This window comes from Myodes glareolus, chromosome 15 (assembly GCF_982192425.1).
Source record: "Myodes glareolus chromosome 15, mMyoGla1.1, whole genome shotgun sequence".
Classification (NCBI taxonomy): Eukaryota; Metazoa; Chordata; class Mammalia; order Rodentia; family Cricetidae; genus Myodes; species Myodes glareolus.
This window is the reverse complement of record NC_142040.1, coordinates 54,587,936-54,613,089: the sequence shown is the minus strand read 5'-3', so window position 1 is coordinate 54,613,089 and position 25,154 is coordinate 54,587,936. Positions and strand designations below refer to the sequence as shown.

Genomic DNA, 25,154 nt, shown 5'->3' with positions numbered 1-25,154 from the left:
AGGAGACAACTTTTGGAAGGCCAGCCTATAAGTGTGAGAAAGACAGATGGAATGGAATAGGTGTCATTTTCCCAGATGAAGAAACCAGGCGATAATCCCACCAAGGTCCTGTTGACATCGAGGCTGTGCCAGGACCTCTTCCCAACCCAGAGCTGACACACAAAGCTGGTGAAGCAAGCCTGAATTCAGGCCAGCAGCCTCCGTGATTCTGACATTACTCTGCTGGTAGGGAGTGGGGCAGCATGAAATATTTATAATAGGCCTGCCGGGGATTGGTGGACCTGGAGGTTAAGATCGGTAAAATGCAGGCTATGGAGAAGGCCTCGAGTGGCGAATACTCCCCAGTCTTCACAAAGAGTCAGAGCTTCAGAGACGACAGTTGCTGTTTCTTTGGAGAACTCAGTAGACACATTCGCTCTGCAGCCCACAGGACACACGTACCCCGAACAGGATACGAATGCAGCCCAACACAGAATTACTGACATTGAGACATTTTTGCTTTTCTTTGCTGACTCCTCAGCATGGGTCTCAGGTGGACCTTTGCAGATGATGCTGTGCTATGGTGTTAAAAGGTTGGACACACCTGGTGGGGAAGCATTCTTTAGAACCTTTTCTTTACAAATAAATGGCTATACAGGTACCGGCTGTCTGTAGAGCTCCACAGTGACACCCAGGCTCTGGGGAAACCTGTCTTCCTTGACTTCACCAGCTCTTCAGTTAACTTACTTGCCACCCCCGAGTCCCTTGTATATCTGTGCAGCTGAGAGGAGATGCCAGAGGACACTGATAACTCAACACCTTGTATATTGAGGCAGGTCTCTCACTGAACCTGGAACTTGCCATTTTGGCTCGTCTGACTAGCGTGCTGGGCTTCCTGTCTCCACTGTCTGCATGGGTTCTAAGCCAGACGCCATGCCCACCCAGTTCTTTATATGGGTTCTGGGGATCGGAGCGCCAGTCCTCATGCTTACACAGTAAGCCCTTTACCCTGTGAGCCATCAGACTAGCCCCACAGATACGTTCTGACCCCTAGAGGTAGGAGCCTACTGGTGTGCAGACAAGTTAGTGGGGGCTTATGCCTTCTTCCCCGGGCTCCGTTCTATCTCGAAAGAAAACCTAATTTTCCACAGTGCCCCCTCAGATCAGGGCTTTGTTCCTTTGCTTCTAAACAGAGCTCTTGGCTTTTTGTTTGGTTACATTTATAGGACAGAGTTTTCTATATCCCAGACCAGCCTCAGACTTGCTGTGTACCTGAGGCTGATTTTGAGCTTCTGACCATCCTGCTTCTGCCTCCTAGAGCTGGGATTTCAGGTATGCATCACCAGAGCCAGTGTATGCGATGCTGAGGGCTCAGATTCATGCTGTGCGTGTGCTCCACCAACTAACCTGCAACCCCAGCCCAACTTTTTTTGTTTTTAAGGGATATCTGTTGAAGATTGGTTTTCAGGGGCTGGGATCATCAGAAAGTCTGCTGGTAAGCTATGGGAAAGCAAATGTGAGATTCAGGACCTCATGTATATTCCCCATTGACCATAAGTGTTCATGAGGACCAAAGACTGAAACCAAATAACTGGAACTTTTCATGTTGGAATTGATGTATTTGTGTGTCTGTCTATCATTGTTTAATTTTTCGGTGTTTTTCAAATGAAGAATACTGGTTTGCAAAAATATAAGGCCTTAATCGTTTGTCCTAGAGCAGGATGCTGGTGGCTGTTGGGGGTTGTGGGTACCCTACATACCACCTATAGCTGGTGGCTATACAGGGTTGTGGGTACCCTATAAATGAGCAGGGTGCTGGTGGCTATATGGGGTGTGGGTACCCTGCATATGAGCAGGGTGCTGGTGGCTATAGGGGGTTGTGGGTACCCTGCATAGAGCAGTACTACACTTTTTGGTATTGCTCAAAGATGGTGGGCCATGCCCAAGGCTTGCTTCTCCATGTCACCTACTGCTGTGGGAACTCCTTCAGCCAATGGCCTTTGAGATGCTGGACCACTTTGGGCTTGGTCTTAGGTACTATAAAAACAGATGTAGAAATATGCATGTTCTCTCTCTCTCTTGGCTGTTGGATTTGATTCCTGTTATCGGTTCATGCAGAGGACTGTGATCTATGAATCTACCCCTAAATACATAACCTTTTATTACACTCAATTTTGAGCTAGTAAGGTATGACTTTGTCGAGATCCTCTACAACCCACCATGGTATGGCATGGCCCATCAGCCCTGGGAGAATGCCTTTGTGTGCCCTCAGTCAGGTGAAGAGGCCTGACTCCTCCCACTGGGTCACCACTTGTCTCTGAGTCAGAGTGTGTACACCTGTCTTTCCTTGTGTTGCCTCATACCTTGGGGGCGCTGGCTGGCCCAGCCCAGCAATCAAGGCCATGTGAGCAAGGTGAGGTCGTGTTTGCCTTTTGAGACCTTTGGATGTCCTAATCCAGATGCATCTATTTTTAGGCTGGGTGAGGGTCACTTTTGCAAGATGGTGACCTGCATATGTTCAGTTGTTTTCCTAAGAGATCCTGGGTGTTTGTGCGTTAAACATTTCATTCAGCCTCAGATAAAAGTTCTGTGCCCAGGGTCCTGAAGAAGAGAGGGGCGGCAGGCTTGGTGGGGGCTGTTTACATGAGTGTAAAATAGGAAAGACACACGAGCCTCTTACCAGGCTGTCCATCAGGATTCTTAGAGGCTGTGTGTAGATACACAATAGCAGACATATGCCCTCATTTGTGAAGTGTGTGTATGTGTGTGTGTATAAACATCATAGTATTGTTGACAGATATGGGTGCCATGTGCTAGCAAGGGCGTGAGGGCACTGATGAAGACTGGCACCAGCCGGATAGATAGAGCATATTTATAAACTCGTGGCTATGGGGAGTTAGGAATAAATTAAGAAATAATGTCACTCTCAATGAAGAATATATGGAGAGACTTTCTTCAGAGCATAGGGTCAAAGTACCCGGAAGGGAGGGAAGGCAGCCTTGAGCTCAATGTGTCATGAACACTACTGAAGATGTAATGACCGCCGATGGAAATGCCAGCTTCCCATGGCATCTGGGTGAGAACCCAAGGGCTCTCAGGGTTGAGAAGTCAGAATGGAGAAAGAACTCTCTGATCTCCATGGGCATCATTCTGGGTATTTTAGAATTCTCCCTTGTATGTTAAAGCTGGCATAAGGAAAGAATAACGACACTCATGCCTCTCGTCAGTTAGAGATGGTCATGTGTGAGTGTTTACACGTAAGTATGTGCCCCACATGTGTGCCTGGTGCCCTCGGAGGCCAGAAGAGGGTCTCGGATCCCCTGTAACTGGACTTACAGGCAGTTGTGAACTGCCCAAGGTGGGTACTGGGAATGAAACCCAGGTCCTTTGCAAGGGTAGCAAGTGCTCTTAACCACTGAGCCTTCACTCTAGCCCCAAGGGTTTGTGTTTTGTTTTGTTTGGTTTGGTTTGGTTTTTTAAATAGAAATCAATTCTACTAGCTTGGTCTTGTCTTCTGAGTTTTAGAGTCATCTTAGTCTTTATACCTCTTTTTCTTCTTTGCCTTTAATCAGTAAAAGAGGAAACAGGACTTGGTTCATACCTTAACTGGGAACCAATTTAGAAATTTTAAAAAGGCTGAAGATCATTTTACTTCTGAGAAGGAAGGTCCACCTCACTTCCATCCCTGATCTTGATGAACTGGCCCAAGAGATGACTAGATGTCTCTCTGCACAACTCTGGGCGAGTGTTCCAGGTTTCTCTTCCCGGGGAAACCTCGGGCCATGTGTGTTTCTGTTCCGCTCTTGTCAAGTACCCAGTGGCCTGATTGGAGTTGGCAGCCCCTCTGGGAACCACTCAGCGTTGACTGCTGAGTCCTTTAACACTGCTGCTCACTGAAAGTTCCGTTTCTCTTTCCCAGTTCCTCTGTTGTCACTTCCAATTAAGCCAGGAACTCCTGGAGCGGGGAAAAGCCACGTGTAGCCTGGGTAGCAATGTCCCTAAGCTGGAAGGGCAGAGAGGTAACTGAGATGTGGTCAAGTCACAATATATTGTCCCTCGTCAGTGCACACCCTGTAACCCAAAGGTGTCCTAACAGTATTGTAGCCTGAGCTTAGCAAATGCATCATCCTCTGTCTGAGGAGACTTATTAGTTACTTATCATCCCGGAGCTAATAAGCAGGGGCTGCTGCAGTCATTTGGTGATGCTCACTCTTTTCTTTTTAAAGAATTTCTAGAGAAGTTATACTATCTGGTCACAGCAAAATTAAGCATCAAGTATGTATCTCCAATGTACATCCTTCCCTAACACCGCTTACCCCTCCTTCAGGAACACCCTCCACCAGAGAGTTGCGTTTGTTACCACTGATAGCTGCTTGAAGGCCTTGAAGGCCCACTTGTTCTTTTGTTTGTAATTCTGTTACTTTTTTGAGAGGGAGTATTGCTATGCAGCTCCCTCTGTCTTTAAATTCACCGGATGGCCCAAGTTGGCACTGAGCTAGGTCCTTCCAGGTCAGCCCCAAGGATGGCTGGCCTTGTTGTGGTGCCCCACCCCACACCTGGCTGCCCACGTTTCTCAGTTGAGTACAAACCAGAGTGGCTCCATCCTAAAGCCCGCCCTCCTCCTGAGGACCAGCAGTCCCAGCAGGTTCACGCCTTGGCTGCAGTTTGGTTGGCAGAATTTGTGTTGTTTCTGGGTCGCGTGCACACATCGCTAGGCCCTTTGTTTTCCAGTTGCTTTAGATAAGGTTTAAGACCTGGAAGTCACTCTTGCCTCATTCCCATGGGAAATTGCCTCCAATTATTTCTAGAAATTCTTCTTGTGGGAAGGAAAGGGGAGAAACAAATAAGTGATTGTTTGGAGGCCCATAGAAAGAAGTTTACGTACACAGCCCCACTTCCTCAGCGGCTTCAGAAAGCTGCGGGTTTGTGAGTCAAGTTCCCACAACCGCAGAAACATCTGAGATTCCAGGAGACTCTTCGGAGTAAAGACGCTAAGTGCCTTGAAAGTACAGCTCTGAGCCCAGCCATGTCAGAATGGCCTGTGGCTTTAGATGGGGCTCCCTCCACCCTTCCCCTCTCGAGGGAGAAAGGCGCTGATCTCTTTTGATCATAACAGGGCTGTGGTAAACTCCGAAAGCTGAATTAGCTTGAGATCTGGAAATTACAGCCTGCCTGTGGCCAGCGGCTGGAACTCTGAGCGCTGCCAGGCTGTGCGTGGCCTCTCTGGGGCTTGTGGGAGAACATAGGCGGGAGCAGGGGCGGGGAGGGAGGAGCACAGAAACTGGTCGGAAACAAATGATTTTTAAAAAATAATTTATGTTAGTCTTATGTGCGTTGGTGTTTTGCCTGCATGTATGTCTGTGTGAGGCTGTCTGATCTTGGAGTTAACAGACGGTTGTTAGCTGCCATGTGGGCTCTGGGAATGGAACCCAGGTCCTCCGTAGGAGCAGTTAGTGCCCTTAACTGCTGAGCCGTCTGTCCAGCCCCAACACATTATTTTTTTCATTCACAGAGATTTCACAAGCATTTTTACCACCCATTTGCAGCAGAAGGGATAAGGGGAAGGGACCTTTGTTGAATGCATGCTCTGTACACACACACAGTGTGTAGTTCCCCATCATCCTCCACCAGCTTCACACTGGAGCTCTGATAGGCGGTGTCAGGTGTGTATTTGAAGGACAGGGATGGGTGAGGAAGGGACTAAGGACGATTTGCTCTTCGGAAGTTATAGACTTTTCCTAACCCAAAAGAGATTGGTCCTTTCCAACGCATCTGAAGGAAGCATGTTTATCTTTTCTCAGGGGCTGATCTAATCCTTGTGAATGGGCCTTGATTTTGAAAATCTTGCTGAAAGAGGACAACCCAGAGGACAGCTATCTTTGTCGAGGACCTGGGTTCTTGGGCCACAGTAACATGCATTTCCTGCCTCATTTACCTGTTATCTACCTAGTGTTACCATCTTCCGTCTTGACTCAGACTGGCTCAGAGTGGAGCTAAGAATAGGAGGGGCTAAGCCAAGAGGTGTGCCTGAGGGTTGGAGAATATCAGAGATGGGATGGGGCGGGGGCAAGCTCTTCTGTGTATAGTGGAGATTGGTTGAGGTGGAATGGGGCAGGGTTGGGCAGGACAGGGCAGAGCTTTCCTACGTAGAGTTGAAATTTAAACTCAGTACCAGATGCAAAGGAAGAAGAGGTCCAACAGCAGACAGGGCTGAGGAAGAACATTTGGGGAAGCTCTCAGCAGACTTGTTCCAGGAATATTAATATGTGCAGTGCACATAGGCAGGAGTGGGAACTGGATGGTAGAAGGAGGTCTGGGCACAGCCGTTAAAGGATGAGCCAGTCAACGGCACTTTCGAAACTGATTGGTTCAGAGTCTTTCTTGCACAGAGCGTCTCCCTCAAATGATATTTTATAGAACCTATTTTTAGAAAAACTAGATTAAGAAGATTAGGAAAATGAGAGAGAGCCCTTAAGACGGAAATTGAAAAAGACAGCAAAACCAGGTCGGTGAGATGGCTTGGCAGAGGGGAAGCACTTGCCACTTAGCCCGATGGCATGAGTTCAATCCCTGGATCCCTTGTAAAGGTGAAAGGAGAAAACTGGCTCCACAAGGTTGTCCTTGGACAGTGGTGTGTGTGTTTCCAGGCACATGTGGTACAACCTTGCGTATGTGCACACACATACACACACACACACACACACACACACATACACACACACTAACATTAGTTTTGAAAAGCAACTGATGAGTTTGGTCCTCATTCTCATTCCTTCACCAGCCCCTAGAAGCATGCAGGGTCCTGAGGGGACACAGGAGAGGCACTGCCACTTCAGTGTTGTCCCAGCATTTTCATTAGAATGAGCGCCAGATGAGATGGCTAAGCCAGGAAGGGTGCTTGCCACCAAACCTGGGTCCAGTCCCCAGGACCCACATGTTGGAAGGAAAGAACTTGCAAGTTGTTCTCTGACCTCCACAGTCACTGTGACACGTGCACACACACAATAAATAAACAAGTGCAGTCTTTAAAAGTTTAAGCAGAAATAAGTGCCGGAGAGAAAAATGCTTTCCACCATAGCCCAGAAGGCACGTGGAAGCTGCGGACCTGGCCACGTACTGTCCCAAATTTGGGGAAAGTTGAATCTGTGTGTGTCAGAGAGGGCACACAGTCTGCAGTTCCCTGATGATGTCTGTTGTGTTTGTATGACCGGTTTCTCTCTCGTTCACTTAATTTTCTGCACCCTGTCAGCGTTTATGCTCATAGCCCCTAGGGTGGGAAGCTGTCATGGTGTAGTGTACTGTAGTATTCTAAGAACATGTGGCAGGTGCTGTAGATGAGTTTTTGTTGCAAGAGCGTCATCTTTGGTTTCTACCACGAGATTCCAGTAGCAAGCCTTCCCCCCAAGCCTCCCTATAACAGCCAAAACTGTTTGCAAACATGGCAGAGTCAAAGTGTTCCTTGTTAAGGACCACTAATGACCGGTGGTATAACTTAGTGATAGAACACTTGCCTTGTATGCGTGGAGCCCTGGATTTGATCTCCAGCACACACCGGAGCCAGTGCATGTGTGTAGGTTTCTTTTTTTCAAGATTTTAGTTGTGTCTGTGTACTTGCACATGTCCACACATGAGTGCCGGTGCTCATGGAGGCCAGAAGAGGGCATTGAATCCTAGAGCTGGAGTGTTAGGTAATTGTGAAGTGGGTTCTAGGGAACAAGTTTTCACATCCTCTGGAGGAGTGGTACATGGTCTTAGCCCCAGAGCTATCTCTCGAGCCCCAGTGCGCATGTTTCTGAATCTGGGAGCTGGGCTAGATCAAGGATGTCTTAGATGCCGTATGAAGAGGCAGAGACATCCTTCAGACAGTGGAGCATTTCAAACTGATCTCCATGTTCACTCTCAGGTACCTCTGCGTACAAGATGGAATGAAGGGGTGGGCACCTGAGCAGGTAACAGTTAGGAATCAAGGCCTTAAAATGTGAAGGGGATACAAGGAGGAGGAAGGTAAGAAGGATGAAGGAAGTAGAGCTGACGGGATTTAACTCCCAGATACACAGAGGGAAGAGTAAAGGTGACTCATGGGTTGAATGACAGGAGTGGCAACGATTGGAAGAAGGGACGTGGAGCAAGAAGCTGCTTGAGGAAGAACGTGATGGAATTCATTTTAGGGCATGATGTGTTTTATCTTTTTATCTATTGGCCATCCCACAAGAGGTGAGCAGGAGGTAGAGGCTGGCCAGAGCCCAGAGGAGAGCTGACCACTGAGGCTCAGTGCTTGCTCTTAGATGCTGTAACTATGGAGAAAGAGGAGATAACCCAGAGATTAGGCAACAGGCAGCTGGAAAGAGGGCTTTGAGCACTGGTCAGAGACCTGGACACATCCCACAACTGAGAATCAGATCTGTGAACCAACAAGATGGTAATATCAGTCTGCCAGATGCTGCCAGATGTGAGAGGCGGCAAGGGCATGCAGGCTACATGTAGGTTTGAGGAGGAAAGAAGACTGTAGACAGACGGGATTTTCTCTGGGTACTTGTAAACTCTGCATTAGGGCAGTAGATAGAAGGGTGCTGAGTCTCTGAGTTTGCAGGCCAGGGCTCCCTGGCTTTACACAATCCAGGGTGTTCCCCAGCAGCTTTTACACTATTGCCTCTCATCACAGAGCTGGGAAACCAACGGAGCACCTTGTCTGCTTACATATTTTTCTGTGAGTTATCCTGGGCTGAGGTGTAGGGAAAAAATGGGGAAACTTCACTGCTATTGTTTTCAAGGCTGTCTATGAGTTTCATTTTGTGGCACGTGATTATCTTTTCATTTTTGCAGTTTTCATTATAAGCATGTCAGTTCTTCTAGAACTGGGAAGAATAGCCATGAAAGAACTGGTGAGAAGATGGGAGAAAAATGATTCCATGAGCATCCTAAAAAGTACAAATAAGTTACCGTTTCAACCTCTTTTAGCATACAGTGTTGTGGTTTCTAGCACATTCATGTTGCTGGACAAACCTCCCTAGCCATTGTCTCCAGAACTTAGTTTTTCAAAACTATAATTCCAGGAGGGACATGGAGGTACAGGGCTAGGATCCCAGCACTTGGGAAGCAGAGGGAAGATGATACCAACTTTGTTGTATACACAGTATATCTTGTTTATCCTTTCGTCCGTGGATGGATATCTTCAATGCTTCCACGATCAGTGCTGTGTTTATGTATGTGTATTGGGGGTGGTGTTAGTGTAGGAGTGGGTGTGTGTGCACATGTATGCATATGCATGTGAGGTCAGAAAACCTCAAGTGTTGCTCCTCAGGCACCAACTGCCTAGGTTGCTTTGTTTGTTTTTTGAAGGGTGTGTGTGTGTGTGTGTGTGTGTATGTGTATTTCTAAATATATAAATATAACCAGCTCAGTCCATTTAGTGTTGTGTGTATGTGTGTGTGTATTTGATATATATCATATGTGTATATATATCATATATGTGTGTGATATCATATATATGATATATATCATCTGTGTGTGCATGTGTATGATTATATGATTTCAGGGCTGATCACTTGGTATTGTATGATCAGTTAGGGGGCCAATCCCTGGGAAAGACTCTTTCTCCATTCTCAGCATCCCTTAGTTGCTGTGGTTCCGTGCATACAGGCAAAGCTCTGAGATTTCCTCCTTCCATGTTAAGGCGTCTATCAGTGTTGTGCTTGTTCAGGTCACCCAACGGTATCATGGGTAAAGCTTCTCTGTCATTTCTAGGAGACACAACCACATAGGAAATGTCCCAGTCCTCTGGCTCTTACAGTCCTCTGAAGTCCCATATTCTGATCTCAGCACTTCCACCAGGCAAGCTCTCCTACCTCCCTGGGTCTGTTGTCACCCCTGTGCAATGAGACGGTATGAGGAAGTGGTCGTTAGGGTCCCTCCCAGGTCACTAAGGGTGAGAATCCAGCAGTTCCGGATCTCAAGGACCAAGGTAGGTTCCACACTACTGTCATAGTTGGGCTCAGTCAGTGAGGGCCCATCTCAGAAGCCAGGGGTGGCAAGGTGGCTTGTGTGTGGCTCTTGCACTTGCTGCAGGGGCATGTTATGAGTAAACAGAGCAGCCATTCCCCTGGATGCGGAGTTGCATGCTATACATTAGCTAGTCTCTGATGAGAAAGTATGACAAAGAGGTGGGAAAACTGGTTTTACCATAGATTTTTGGCAGCTCTCACAAAATGATAGAATATTCAATAGACAGGATTTATGTGTCACTGTGACTGAAGAAAACATTGGCCCCGTTTCCTCCACTACCTTAAAACATAAATATAAGGAACAGGCTTCTTTCTTACACAGCACAGACAACCCTGACTAAAGATGCATCACCTGGGTATGTCTCAAAGATGTGTTGGGCTGTGAGGAGGACCAGAACTCACTGGGAGCATTGTGAAAAATATGGCCTCTTTTGAGAGACTTTTGGTTTGTTTTGTTGTTGTTGTTGTTGTTTCTCTGTTTTTTTAGACCTAGTCTCTCTATTTCGTAACTCTGGCTGTGTAGACAGGCTAACCTCAAATTCAGAGAGAGCCACCTGTCTCTTTGTTTTTTTCTTGTTGTTACTAAATTTTTTTAAAAAATTTAGGTGTATGTGTGTTTTACCTGCATGTATGTCTGTGCCTGCAAAGGCCGGCAAAGGGCATGGGATCCCCTGGAACTGGAGTTACAGACAGGTGTGAGCTGCCATGTGGTTGCTGGGATTTGAACCCAGGTCCTTTGGGAGAGCCACAAGTGCTCTTAACCACTGAGCCATCTCCCCAGCACCAATATGTTAAAATTTTAAAAATAGTTTTGAAAATTGAAGAACTTCTGAAGTGTCTACAAATAGGTTATGATAATATGTCATTTGTAGTGGGGGTTTGCCTAGATTGAGTAAGATTCTAAAATAAATGAATAAATTAAAGAAGGTGGAGGCTGCCGGTCTTGACTTTCTGGAAGTGTAGCCAGAGAAGAGCAGCCAGTCAACAAAGGCTTCCTCCTTCCACCACAGCCTCAGAGCGTGGTCAATATCACAACTTCAGAGCGTGGCCGGCATCACAACCTCAGAGGGTGGCTGGCGAGAGTTTTGTTGACAGTGCAGTAACAACCCACCATTTCCTTTTGAACCGTGCATGTGCACTTTCAAACCTACTGCTAAGGCCCTGGGGCTGCCAATACCTTTGGTTGTGGTTGGACTTCTCGAGACCCTGTCACTGCATTGTAGACTGAAGCTATTCTCCGTGTAGTAGAAATCAAGTTATATGTGTGCTGGTTTACGAGAGCCTATTTTTATTGTACTTCCTGATTAAAGTCTGGGGGAGAAACCAAATCATCTTCGCAGCTGCTGGTTTTCTAGAGGGTGTGTGTGTGTGCTCTGATTGGCCATCTCTGTATTTGATAGGCCTCCTGATAGAAGATGGGGTGAGCTGGATTAGAAAAGGCGAGATTTGTTGTCATGGCGACGAGGAGTCCTTCTTTACCAATGAATTTCATTATAAAGTAAACTCCACTTTCATATCCATTTGAACACAGGTTTTGTGTGTGTGTGTGTGAGAGAGAGAGAGAGAGAGAGAAAGAGAGAGCCTGCATGTGTGTACACATACGTGTGTATGGGGTCTGTCGCTCAAGCCCTCACTTGCTGTTTCAGCACCACTGGCTGGGCAGTGAGCCCAAGACCCACCTGTCTCTGCCTCCCACCCCAGCTCCAGGAGTTACAGATGTGTACCACTGTACTGGCTTTTACATGGCTGTTGGCAACCCCAGCTTGGCTCCTCATGCTTACACAGCAAACCTCTTACCCACAGACCACCTCCTTGGCCCTTCAGAGTATAAAATATACTTAGCTCCTTCTGAAGCACTAGGGTCACTGGGTGGAAAGTATTTCCTGGTGTTTCGTTCTTAGTGGAGGTGAAATACACACTTGGTATATTTTTGTTGATTCATGCCTGAAACCTTAAATCCGCCTTTGTGGTCTACATCCATATCATAAGCTGTCCTTTGCTGAGGACAGAGCTGACCTACAGATGCCGGCAGAAGGACGCCTCCCGTGACTGCTGCCAGAAGTCTGGTTTTCCCCTATCATCCCCCAAAATCAAAGCGGTTTCAAGCAGCCTGGGATTTCACACACCGACAGAGCCGCGTTGGGCTCGTTCCCTCACAGACACAGTTTAGCTGGATGCACTCATAAATGAAAAATGATCTGAGTGCGGCGGGTGGGTGGGGCCCCACGCTCAGCAGGTGAAGCCGGAGCAGAGAGAGTCTCCTTCTATGCTCGGCAGAGCATGGAGCGCTGGCAGGAAGTCGGAGCACGCCATGGCACGGCTCACGTTTTTGTTGATAGTTAGTAACCCTCTGTGAAGATCTGAATGGAGAAGGGAAAGAAAACACAGCGAACTTTGGCAACTGGCCTGGGCAAGTGGCGGCTGGAGCCCAGGGAAGAGTGTTTACCTGACCAGCTCACGATGCAGGTAGGAAGCAGGCACAAGAAGCCAGTGTGAGTCTTATTTCCTCTCTAGCCACAACTTTGACTCGATGGCTTATTTATTTGAAAAAAAAAAGTATGTATTTGAGAAATGAACAAGAAAGGACTTGAGTAGTCTTAAGCTAAACTGTGCTGATACTTGCCCACGCAAGTGTTTCTGTTACTAGTTTGATAACCAACTGACAGTCTCAGTCTGAGGATAACTTTTAAAAATGAATCATGTAAAAATCGTGCGGCGTTTAAGTTAAAAACCAATTTTTAAATTGGCAGATGGTAAAAAGCAGGTACTGTTTTAGAGCGAAGATTGTTGACCAGAAATTGATTTTCGGGCTTGAAAAATAATTGCTACATTTCATAGTTCAGAACCAAAGAGAGGCCTTGCTAATTCCTTCTGGCGTTTGTACTCAAAGAGGTGAATGGCTAACAGCTGGAGACTATCCAGAAGTTGACTGAGATCCAGAACAGGACTCCAGGGTGCTGGTATTTTCTCCGTGGAGGCAGTCCCCCTCTGCCTAGCCTCAGAATGGGATATCAGTGAGAAGACACATCGTTTGTCAGAGCCGGGGATAGACAGAGGGCTGGTGACTGTCACGGTGGTGGCCTCACGCTCAGAAGCAGGCAATGTTCTCTTGGAGCCAGCCTTGGCTGCAAACCACACAGGAAGAAAATTGAAACATTTGATTTGTGCCTCCTGTGATTGTAGCCGGATCTCAGAACATCCTCTCTGGTGGAGGCAGGGTGATAAGGTGATAGGGAGAAACAGAACCAAGCAAAGCCCAGGTCGGCCCGGTTTCCAGAACCCTCTCCAGACCTTGCTCTCCTGGAGTCAGACCTGACCTGACAATGGTCTCCCTCCAGGGAGGAGCTGGAATGCTGTGGAACTGAGCAGCCCCTGGGTGTGGTAGAGAAGACCCTCACGGTTACTCTAAAGGAGCCTTGGAGGTAGATAGAGCAGCCACCTGGATTTGAAGGCCTATGAGTCACAGAGCTGTGTCTCAGGTGGCAGCCACGGGAGCTGCTTTGGTGGCTGCTGTCCGACAGGCTATAATGGCCTGAAGTGAGTGGCCAGGTTTTGTGGTTTTGCATTTTAGGCCCAAGGGAGCTGGGTAAGCACCTAAGGGGTATCCGATTCCTGTCTCTTTCTCACGTCTCAGCAACCCACAGCTAGCACATATGGAAAGAGGCAACAAGTCACCCTTGAAGGCTTCGAACTCCTACCCTCCTGCCCCAGCCTTGCTCTGTTGTGCCCGGGTTTACCCCTCGCCCTTACTTTTAGACTGATCCTGCCCTTAAGTCCTGTGAGGGCTGAGTTGATCTGAGCTGGGGAGCAGGCCTTTTCATGGTGCCCATTATGGAAGCAGTTGGGTCAGCAAACTATGGCCTAAGGGCCAAATCCAGTTTATTGTTTATTGTAGCTTTTTTTTTCCTAATATAGCCTGGGAGCTAAGAATGTGTTTGTGCATTTTAAAAGAGTTAGAGAAACAAGATGGAGATGTATGACCCCAACACCTGAAGTATTTCCCCTCCGACCCCTTAGGGGAACACCTGTCTTCTAACACCCAGATTTCTCTATATTCTTGAACAATATGTACAGCTAGCTGATCAACACGATTCACTGTGTGTCCAGTACTATTTGGGAAGCAGTTTCTTGGTCTATGTTAAATGGCACCCCTGCCTCCAAAAGTATTGTGTTGTTCAGAAGTCAGGAAGCTGAAGATTGGGTGACAGGGATCTAATCAATGGCGAAGAGTGTCAGTAGTATGCGTGACTGTGGTTGAATTTCCATCTCTCTCTGGTTTGTGAGCCCCAGAATCAGCCGCATGTGGACTGGACTGTGGAATCACTTACCTCACCAAGTCAACGCTGGCCGGACTTCTACCCTCTCAGCATTTGGGGCTGCCACTTCAAAACGATGCTTACAATAACACTATGTGGATATATATATATTATATATATATATAATGCATAAGAAGTCAGCTGAATATGGTTTCTCATTTAGAACAAGGTTTCCTTATGAATCCCGAAGAACACTTAGTGTAAGCCTGCCAGCCTTCCCATGAATGTCCAGTTCTCTGTCACACAATACCTCATTGTTACTCTTGTTTCTAATAAGGGGAAAGGAAAATTCAGGGATTTTGCTTATGTTCAACTTGTATCAAACCTGCAGGCCTGGATCCAGAGCTGGCTTCTCTGAGTAGCTTGTTGTCCTCTGCAGAAACATAGGACATCTTTCATAGGGAGTTCCCAGTTTGAGAAGGAAAACGAAATGCCTGAGATTGAGCTTTTTTTTTTCACTAGAACATTTCATTCATCCATCCTCCTCTGGTATTTAAAAACTGAACATTGTTAGTAAAGAAGGCTGGTGGGGGAGGAGCGTGGCTTGACAGGAAAGTAAGTGGGGAAAAGCGCAGATATGAACAGTTCGGTGCCTCTCAGGAGGTGAAGCCGGGAAACAAGATGGCACCTGTAACCCCTGAGGAGCCGGTTGTTGGAGCCAGGAGGGGTGGGTCGTTAATCCGCCACGGGAGCCGGCAGAGCCTCGCCTGTGTTTGGCGAAGGGGTTGGCTCTGAATCGGGAGATTAAGCAACCTGCTGTTCCTGTACGCCCTGGAATTTCAGACAATCAGAAACCTACTTTGCAGAACTGTTGCAACCCAACCTGGAAGCCAAGCCACCGAGTTGGGGGACACGAGGGAGTTCAAGCAGCTTGCCCAGAATGGCTGGTGCCGTGTCGCCATTCTTGGTGGGACAGGAGAGAGTCAGCTCCAGTCCCCAGAGGGCCTCCTTTGTGTGGGTGACAGTGTATTTGCCAGAGCCTTGGTCTGCCTGATATCTCTGGTCGGAAGGGGCCTTTTCACTTCCTGTCTTAAAGACACAGGTACGAATAAGCTCTGACGGCCGTGAGTGGCTTCGTGGACAACCTATTGCAGCACTTGGCAGTACGAATCTTCAGAAAGGGGCATCTGCCGCTTCTCTTGGGCTATTTGAACAGGGTTGAAATCTGACATCTATTTAGTGTTTCATTTCTTTTCAACAACGAGACAAATGGCGCATCCGTGTAAATGACAAAACTCCTTTTTGAAAAAGGCATGCGAACCTACCTACAGGAGAGGAACAACCAGGCCAAATAAAAGCTGGTGATTTGAGTTCTTGAAAATCTGTAATCTGTAAGGGAATCAACCACTGTGTCACAGCCCAGTGACGGCTTTGTGTCCCCCAAACACGCGTCACCTCTTTTGAGTGAAGACCTCCCAGTGTGTTTCTGTGTTTTCCTGCAGTAGGGTTGAGAGTACACAGTGGGGTCCTTCCCGTGGGGAATCCATGGCAGCTCTGACTTCTCTTGTTAGATGGAGAACAAGATGGTGGCCTTCCTGCCCTGGCCCCTATGCCATGACGCAAAAGGGAAGGCACTGTGTGGCACACCACAGGTTAGATCTTTAGGTGGCTTTGTGGCCCCCACAGGCATGTTTGCCCCAGGTTGTCTTGTTTACTCTGCCTGGGTGTTCCTGAGCACAAGGTCACCCTGACATTACCTCTACAGTGAGTCAGGTCCTGAAAACAGGTGACCCGGGACTCTAGATCTGCTTTCCCTGTCATGATTTCCCCCTGAACGGTCAGTGCGCCTGCATTTTACGTGCGAGGACACAAAGTGACTCCTTTTGTCTAAGAGGATCACCCTGAAGCCTGCATTGTAGCAATACCAGGGTTCAGAGGTTAGTGGGTAGATCTAACATGGGGTACTGGAGGACCCATTTCTTTGCCTTTCTGATTTCAACACTGCTTCCCCTCCTCTTCCATCGTAGAAGGGAACCAAACTGTAAGTGGGTGGAAGGTGACTTGGAGAAGGACACAGGGTGGCCCCTGAGAATCCATTTGGTCATAAGCCTTTCTGTTTCAGTCACTGTCAGACCGTGGGGGCAGATGGGGGGAACACAGTCACAGGCTTCCTTTAAGGGACTAGATGGCCAGTTCTTGCATTGTGTTTCTCAAGACTTGATCTCACAACAACAGCAACAACAACAAAATAGGTTTTTACGAACTCTCTACTTCACTTCTACAGTTAACAGTTGATAATCTGTATCCAAATGAGAAATAAGAGGGAGCCACCGAGACAGGGTGAGCAAGAGGGAACTCAAGAGTAGCAGACTTGACCTCCTCTTGAGTGACACTAGTCCCAGAATCTGGCGATATTCTGAATGGGACAACAGCCTTTCACTCTTGGCCTCTTCCTCCTATTTCTGCCCCTTTTGGGGAAAGTGTTCTTCTGTTGTCCTGCCCTCCTGGCTCATCACCAAGAGAAGGGTCTGCCTTCCAAGGCACTCGTGTTTGCCTAGCCAAATTCCACTTTTGCCTTCAGCTTGCAACATTTAGACTTACGCTAGACCTCTGCCTGTGGGCAGAGTGCCGGCTGTCGGCACAGCCGCTGGCTTTGGGAAACACTGTGTGCGTCTTATTGTAACAGAAGCAAAATAGTTTTGGCAGAAGAGCAATAAAAACCTCGAAGGGAAACACAAAATGCCTTCTAAGTGCTGCAGAGAAGAAGGTGGCAGAGAGGAAGGATGCCGCTCGGATTTGTAACACACAGGCCACAGCTTGCTGGGTTTCAGCTAATCCCTCAAGTGAGCCACACAGTTACGGCATAAGAAAGACTGAAACTTGGTAGCTGAGGCATCTGGGTGCGTGTGGGCTTTTATTGGGTCCTGCTGGCCTTGACCAAACTTGGCATCCAACTTCGTTGGAAATCCTGCTGTTTTCATTGAATGATATACAAGTTGTTCTTTTTTTAATTATTATTCCTTGAAATTTCATAGGTGTGTTCAATGCATCTTTGTCATATCCACCCCCACTCCAGCTCCTCCTGGATACGCCCCTCCCTTCCTCCAACTCCTCCTGGATACCCTCCTCCCTTCCTCCAACTCCTCCTGGATACCCTAATATATTTCTCTTCCAGATTTACATCCTTTTTTTTTTTTTGCCCCTAGCCCACTGATATAAGAAATTCTTCTTTATTGGTGTATTTTATTTGCTAGTTTGGCCAATTGTTTTGCAGAGTGTGATGTAGCTCAGGCTGGCCTCAGACTCCCAGGGTAGCTGAGGATAAACTTGAACTCCTGGTTCATCTGTCTCTACTACAAGTGTTAGGATGACCCGAGCACCACCACGACCCTTGCCTATAAATAGACATTCTAAATGTGTTTGTGAGAGTAGCCATAATTTAGTGTCGTCACATCTTAAACATGAGTAGAGTCGATTATTTCAAACTTTTCAGAGGAGAAATAAGCCAGGCCTTGTGGCTCATACCTAGGAAGCTGAGGCAGGAGGATTGTCATGAGTTCAAAGCCATCCTGGGCTACTGGAACAGAGTTCCATGACAGTCTGAACTATAGAATGAGACCCTATCTCAACTGCCCCCCACATGCTTTGAGTGACTTACATCTGTTGCCACTGGCACTCTCGAAAAGGAAGAAAATCTGCTACAAATATTAGTTCTTTGTCCCTGTGTGCCCTTCATCCATTCCAGAAACAACCTCTAGGTCATGCTAAAACCACAGACATCTCAGAGCCAAGGTACCACACAAATAGTCACCTTCCTAAGCCAGCAACCGTAACCACCCAGTGCCTGTGCTGTGGTGTGATTACTGTCCTGTTACATACGCTCTCGCCACTTCCAACCCTGGCTTTGGCTTGGGTTATGTGGCAGGGGTGCTCTAGAGAAACAGAACCAAGCATGGGTGCGATTGTAAGAGTGAAGTCATGTGATCAGCCACAGCAGCCATCTGCAGCAGTGAGCCAGGGAAATCTTCAGGCAAAACAGAGTTCAGCCCCAGCAGCGCTCCTGGTGCGAGTCCACATCCGAAGGCTGGGATCTGGAATCCAAATCCATGGCAATAGCAACAGAAAGAACACTCTGGGAGGGAGGCAGCAGCAGGTGTCCTCCTGTTGCCCCACCCCCATCTCTGTCATGGAGGTGGGGGGGGGGGTGCGCCCAGGTCTAAGAGGATATTTTCATTCATCCTGACCCCACATCCATCTTCCCTAGAAAAAAACTCACAGACACTTGCAGCCGCGTGCTTGACTGGTTCTCTAGGTGACCCCCGAGGTTATTAGCCCTGGAGCCATGATCAGCGGAGAACCAGATGGTAACCGTGCGATGAACCAGTCACAGGGTGTTCACATGGCATGGGCTGGAACAGGTTCTCCCCTGTGGGTCAGGACCCTTTCACAGGGTCGCCTAAGACCATCAGAAAATAGACATTTACACTAAGATTCCTAACAGTAGCAACAATGTTACAGGGGTCACCATAACAAGAGGAACTCTACAAAGGGTCACAGCATTAGGGAGGTTGAGAACCACTGGTTTAGACATCCTTTCAGGTGAGCAAACTTAAGAAAAAGTTAGTATGGACACACACACACACACACACACACACACACACGAATGTTAGGGAGGGAGAAGAGCTACAGTTGAGCTGTTTCACAGTGCTCCCATGGACCTGGACCAGGCTGTGATTGCATGTAAAAATCTTTACATAAGGCTGTGTCTAATTTGTCATTCTTTCTTTTTTATAAACATGTGGCCCAAGCACCCCTGTGATGTACTTTTTGTAGAAGAATGTCTTTTTGTAGCTGCGGCTCGTTCTGTAGAAGTTCAAACCATTGTCAGAAGAGTCCCCGAGGCTGCTCAGTTCTCCTTGGCTTTCATGGCATTTTGGGTGAAGGGGAAGTAGCCAACAGAGCAGTTTCAGATGCCGTGGGTGTGTGACTTTGAAACGCAGAGACAAATCGATTTGGCTTTTCCTGATAATGAATCCTTTTTTGAGACCCACAGTTGATAGGACCTGAGGGAGTGTCACTTTCTCTTGGTGAGAAAACCACCCAGAAAGGATGCTTCCAATCTACGAGACTGCCCATTCTAGAAGGGACGGTTAAGAGCTCAACGTCAGCCCTTGCTCTAAGGCTACATCTGTTTGGAAATGGCTACCCCAGGGGAACGGCACGCTGCTTTGAAGTGGGATCATCAGGGTTGTTGTGTGCAGTGGTGTTCCGAGAGCAGCATGGCATCTCTGCGTCAGAAATATTAGATGCCAGCTTAGCCTTGGATCCTCAGTACTCATCAGAATACACAACGACTCATCTGTGTTAGAGGCTTGTGAAGAGCGAGCCAGGTGAGCCAAGCCCCCAGGGTAACAGCAGCAGCTATCAGGGGAGGAAGTGATTGGGCGAACCAATAGGTGGGCATGCTGATCCTGATCGAACGAGATCATAGACACCAGGGGTGGCATTTCCTTCCTTCCTTTTGTACAAGATCCTGAAACATCCTTCTAGATTCTATTTAAGAGACTTAGGGGGGTAGACATGGGAAGTGCCCTGAACCCAGAGAGGGGAATACTTGATGTTTACTGTCATCCAAATGTAGTGTTTCCTGAGGCAGAGGCCAGCAGATCTGAGTGTGCGGCCAGCCCGATCTGGATAGTGAGTTCCAGGCCAATCAGGGCTACACAGTGAGACCCTGTTTCCAATAACCCGTGTTTCCACTTATGGTAGATGCAGGCAATATTTACACAGTAGCGTCTAAAGTGACCGTGTCTTTGCCTCCAGTGGTTATGGCATGTGGTATTTAATGCAACTGTGTCTCAGTATATCTATGTTCATTCTGACTTTAATTGCCAACTAGGCCAGGACACTGTAATCCCAGCACTCTGGAGGCTGAGGCAGAAGGATTTCAAGTTTGAGGCTGGTCTGTATATACTAGAACACTGTTTCACAGGAAGTGGGACGGAGGGATGGGGGGTAGGGAGTCCGCTAATAACCCTTTTGCCATATCTTCAGATTTAATGTGTGAATGAAGCAGCACACCTGGGTTACAGTATCGTGCATTTTTAAGCATTTGTAGCATTGTGTTTCATTTAATTGATTTTCTTTATAACTATGTATTTTACACATTTAAATGTATGTATTGTTTTAATAGGACTGGGGAGAGCAGTTAAGAACATTTGCTGCTCTTCAGATGACCTGAGTTTGGCTCCTAGCACCCACATTGGGTAGCTCACAACCATCAACTAACTCCAGCTCCAAGGGCTCAGACACCTTCTTCATGCCTCTTTTGATGTACACACACACACACACACACACAGAGAGAGAGAGAGAGAGAGAGAGAGAGAGAGAGAGAGAGAGAGAGAGAGAGAGATTTTTAAATACTGTTTTGAGACTTAACTAACTAGAAAAATCAAAACAAAATGTGGGGGAAAAGAGGAGGAGGTCCCTATCCTAAGTGTTAAAACTGGTTGGTGTCTGCTTAGATTTTCATTTGTGGGGCAAGAAAAAAATTAACCAACGACACATTTTTGGGTCCAAGCCTATCAGTCATCCAAGGAGCTTGAAACAAAATGCAGGCATGTTTAGTAAGTCTGGGAGGGGCTGGAAATTTCTGCTTTTCTAAGAAGTATAAGTAGCCAAGGTATGGCATACAGTGATCCAGATGAAGGCCTGGCTCCCTGAACCTCAGTTCCCGTAACTTTAATATACCTCAGCGTGGGTAATAGCTTACTTGCCCTCGCTACAAGTGGGATTGTCCCAGCATGGGGAAACATTGGAGGAAGCCCAGCAGCAGACTTCACCGACTTCAGAGGACATATGTCACCTCGTTTGGAGCCGCGAGTCATGGCCAGCTTGGAGCACTGAGTGGCAGTGCAGTTTGTAAGGTAGGATAGCAATGTGGACACGTGTGTCCCCGTGTGGCTGATGGAGTCTGCAGTCCCTGCTACAGCTGCGACCTCAGAAGGTTGTTTTCTGGACTTTTCCAGACAGGCATGTGCCACATGAGCCAGGAACCATGAAGCAATGCCTGTCTGCAGCCGATGACCTCCTCCCACATGCCTGGGAGAAGGCAGTGTTAGCACCACGCTTGCTACATGTGGGCTGGCCAGATGCTGTGTGTGGAGGTGTGTGGCACATGACTTCTTTCCCGAGGGGCATTTAGTTAAACTTATCATTAGCTGAAACAAGTTGTAGGATGTTAGACTTGTAAGGAAGGGTAAGGTCCTTCAGTGGCAGAGGGTGGGGTTGAACTTCCACACCCCCAGCCTGACAGGCCATCCCCCAGGAGTGTGCTGCTGGCCTTGGAGAAACTACTTAGGTCATAGTCATTGGTGACTATGTCACATAGACTTCCAATTTTGTTTGGACACGACAAGTTATCAGCTGCTTCAAGACAGATCCCACAGACACGGGCACCAGCAAACCCCAGCCTGGTTTGTCCAGAGAGTCCCAAGAGAGGCAGAATCTGTCCCATGACTACATGCGTCTACCGCCTTCCTTCCTCTGTTGTTTCTGTTACTTTAATTGTGTCTTCTCTGGAGAGAGATCCTTAACTATAAGGACTTCACATGGAAGAGGTCTTCAGGGTTGTTCCAGAACTCAAGATTTAGTGTCTGTCGACATGGCAAGGGCTGAAGAATCACCCCAGGATTCTCAGTGTTTGCACTGCCTTTCCTGGAGTCCCTAGCGAGCCTCCCTCCTGCCCCAACTCCATTCCTCTAGCTTATCCTTCCTTCCGTGTGGACTGCCCTCCTGGCCGGGAGCTGAGTGTTTCCTAGGCAGGCTTGTTTGCTCACTTGTTTATTTATTCATCGAGGATTGTCTGTGAGGGTAGGAGCTGGGGCCTTCACAGCATGGTCTTCACTATTCAAGTCTTTCTACTGTGGGGCAATTCCACATATCCCTAAGAGACCCCACAGCGTTGAGAAACGTAGGAAGCCCCACCGCCCAGGAGGTTCTCTCTCATGTGTTTTTTAGCCATGTGTCATGTAACCATGTTTCAGTCAGTGACTTACCAAACATATGATGGGACCACTTTAAATCATAGTCTAGTGACGTCATAGCCACCTTACTTTGAATAAATACTATGATGTCCACACAAAGACCAAACCATGAAATAACGTATTGCTCAGGACAATGACATGTTACGTGGGTTGTTTGTTTTGAAACATTGATTTTTTTTTTATTTTGTGGGCACATGTGTAGTGCACACATACGAAGGTCAGAGGTCAACTGTCAGGAAAGCACATCATTTTTTTCCTTCCTCCATGTGGGTTCTGGGATCATCACACTCAGTTGTCAGGCTTGGAGACTGTTTACACTTGGAACGATCTCACCAGTCCCAAGCAGTTCTTGATTGTACAGTTCTCTGCAGGATGGGTTCTGAGTTGTCATTATGGCCCTGGTCTCTAGAACGATTCTGAGTGTGGTTGCCTCCAATAGGCAGTTCATGAACTAGTTTGCTGGGTCCACTCTATGGGTCTGGGTGGGTCTAGAACCCTGGCTGTGCATGAGGCCTTTTCAGAATGTCTTTGTGGTGTTGCCAACTTATCCTCAATGAGTAATGTGTTCGGGGGAGATCTCATGTCTGAACTATACTTTTCTATTTGGCGTAAACATTTTAGGTAGTGAATATGTATCATTGTACAAAGCAATGTTCTTATTTTTCTTCAATTAAGACTTGCCAAATTATTCACTTAATTAGCCAAATTTGGAAACCATTACTGTAGACTGTAGGGCCCAGACCCAGAGCCCTAGTTTTATGGATGAGGAAAATGGGCCTCTGAAAATGCCTGGCTGCCCCTATGAGCGCCAGGATGACACAGGCTAGAGACTGTGGGGTTAATATATGAAGAGTGTGCCCCTTGGCTCATCACCTAAGCCATGGGGCATCTTATTTCTGGGGTATTGTAGTAGAATTGTGGTGGTCAAATGCCCACACATGTGGGTTGTTGGAATAGATACAACCTAAACTTAGTCCCCCATTCTAGGCTCAAACTCAGTGACATTAACCACTCTGATGTTCCCCCAGCTGGCAGGCTGTGACACTTGGCACACACACTGGGCTCTTACTTGATTGCTTTACTCCTTGGTACCTAACTTCCTCGAGTGAGAAGGGGGAAATCCATCCATCCATCCCATGAAAGATAACGTGAAAACCACAGCAGCAGCCAAATTCCAGTTCTGAAGTGGCAACAAATAATGTCATGGCTGGGGGTCCCCAGAGCATGAGGTCGCAGCCTTAGCAAGGTTGAGAACCACAGCTCTGTGTGGAAGCTCTGTCTGCAGAAGCAACACGTTCTTAGGACTCAGAGCCCCGTGGGAGCGGAGAGGAGGACTCGGGATTCCCATGGAAACATGACTTCCTCACTTCCTGGTTACAGTGGCTCTGTCACCCACTGATGAGTCATTTCACACCCTCTGCCCTTTCCGCAGTCACTTTCCCACCGCACTCGGAGCAGATCCTGCAGGTGAGCAAGTGTGTACAAGTCCCAGGACGTTGTTCTGTGCGCCTAAGGGCAGTGCTGTCTCTCCTCCCACCTCCTCCGTTGTCCGGGGTGCCAAAAACCTTCCAGATCTAGCCTTTTCAGAGTGAGAGACGTTTGGACTTTGTGTTCCCAGTCTGATTTGAAACCAAAGAGTTTCTAATATCTATGAGAAGCGGCTGCAGATGTTCGGCAAATATCCTCCTAAAATAGTGTTATTAACCCCCGCCCCCCAGGCAATGGTCCTGCTCGGCCAGGAAGAAATACTTAGTTCATGGTAATTAGCCTCCGTGTTGCACATTCACTAAGTGTCTTCACAGAACCGCACAGTTTAGAGAGAGGCGAGGTTCAAAGGGAAAATGTATATAAATATAAAGAATAGAATAAAATAAAAACATGTGACTTTGTCATATGATAATAGATGTGTGTGTTTATGTAGCAGAGGTCAGCCGATGCTGGAGTGGTTGGGAGAGAATTCATGAAGGAGGTTGCTCTGAGGTGGACTTTGATTCATAAGCAGGCGTGTGGGGGTTTTGTGAGCCTAAGCACTGAGAAGAAGGGGCCTGAGGAGACAGCAGCCTGTCACCTCAGCACTCACAGACTGGCCACATGTGGCCCAAAGATGGAAAAGGGGAAGATTGAAAAGACTTGAGAAGAACCAAACATTTTAGAATTTTAACACGGGCAAATTGCATTCAATGGTTTCGGTCGTTTTCAGGGGCTCTAAGCCTGTTTCCTGTTGCTTCATTATTTCGTAAATAACTTTACTTCTTTTTTATCTCTCTCTCTCTCTCTCTCTCTCTCTCTCTCTCTCTCTGTGTGTGTGTGTGTGTGTGTGTGTGTGTGTGTGTGTGTGTGTGTGTTGTGTACGTATGTGTACATGTGTGGGCACATGTTTGTGTCTGGAGCCCCAAAGTTGATATCAGGAACCATCCTCTGTAGCTCTTCCACCTTATTCATTGAGGCAAACTCAGAGCTCACTGATAAGGCTAGTCCTACCAACCATCTTGCTCTGGGGGGATCCCTTGTGGATTATGTTTTTATTTTCTAAACATATCCCTGTGTTTTTATTGCCATGATGAAATACCATGACCAAGGCAACGTCTAGAAAAGTTTATTTGGGCTAACAGCTTCAGAGGGTTGGAGTCAAGACACGGCAACGGGAGCAGGAGGCAAGATGGCTCACAGGCTGAACCACAATCACTGAGCCGAGAGGGCACACTGTGAATAGCTTAAGGCTTGGAACCCTCAAAGCCCGCCCCCAGTGAACAGACTTCTGCCAGCAAGGCCACTCTTTCTAAGCCTTCTCAAACAGCACCATCAGTTAGGGGTCAAGTGTTCAAATACCTGACACTATGCAGGAGGAGGGGAGAGAGGTCATTTCTTGTTTA

General features: G+C 47.5%; 1 protein-coding gene across 9 annotated transcripts in view; it reads left to right on the top strand.

Annotated features, from left to right (window-relative positions):
* The window catches only part of Pdzd2 (PDZ domain containing 2), a 363,977-nt gene that overhangs the window by 216,067 nt on the left and 122,756 nt on the right, over nt 1–25,154 (top strand). The window contains exon 1 of one of the 9 annotated variants that reach the window (XM_085676610.2): nt 12,255–12,446. The exons of 7 other annotated variants lie outside the window; for them this stretch is intronic. The gene's annotated coding sequence lies outside the window, so the exon portion shown is untranslated. Of the gene's footprint in view, nt 1–12,254; nt 12,447–20,949; nt 21,163–25,154 lie in introns of those variants that run through there. One more of the 9 variants, XM_085676611.2, reaches the window with a different exon arrangement.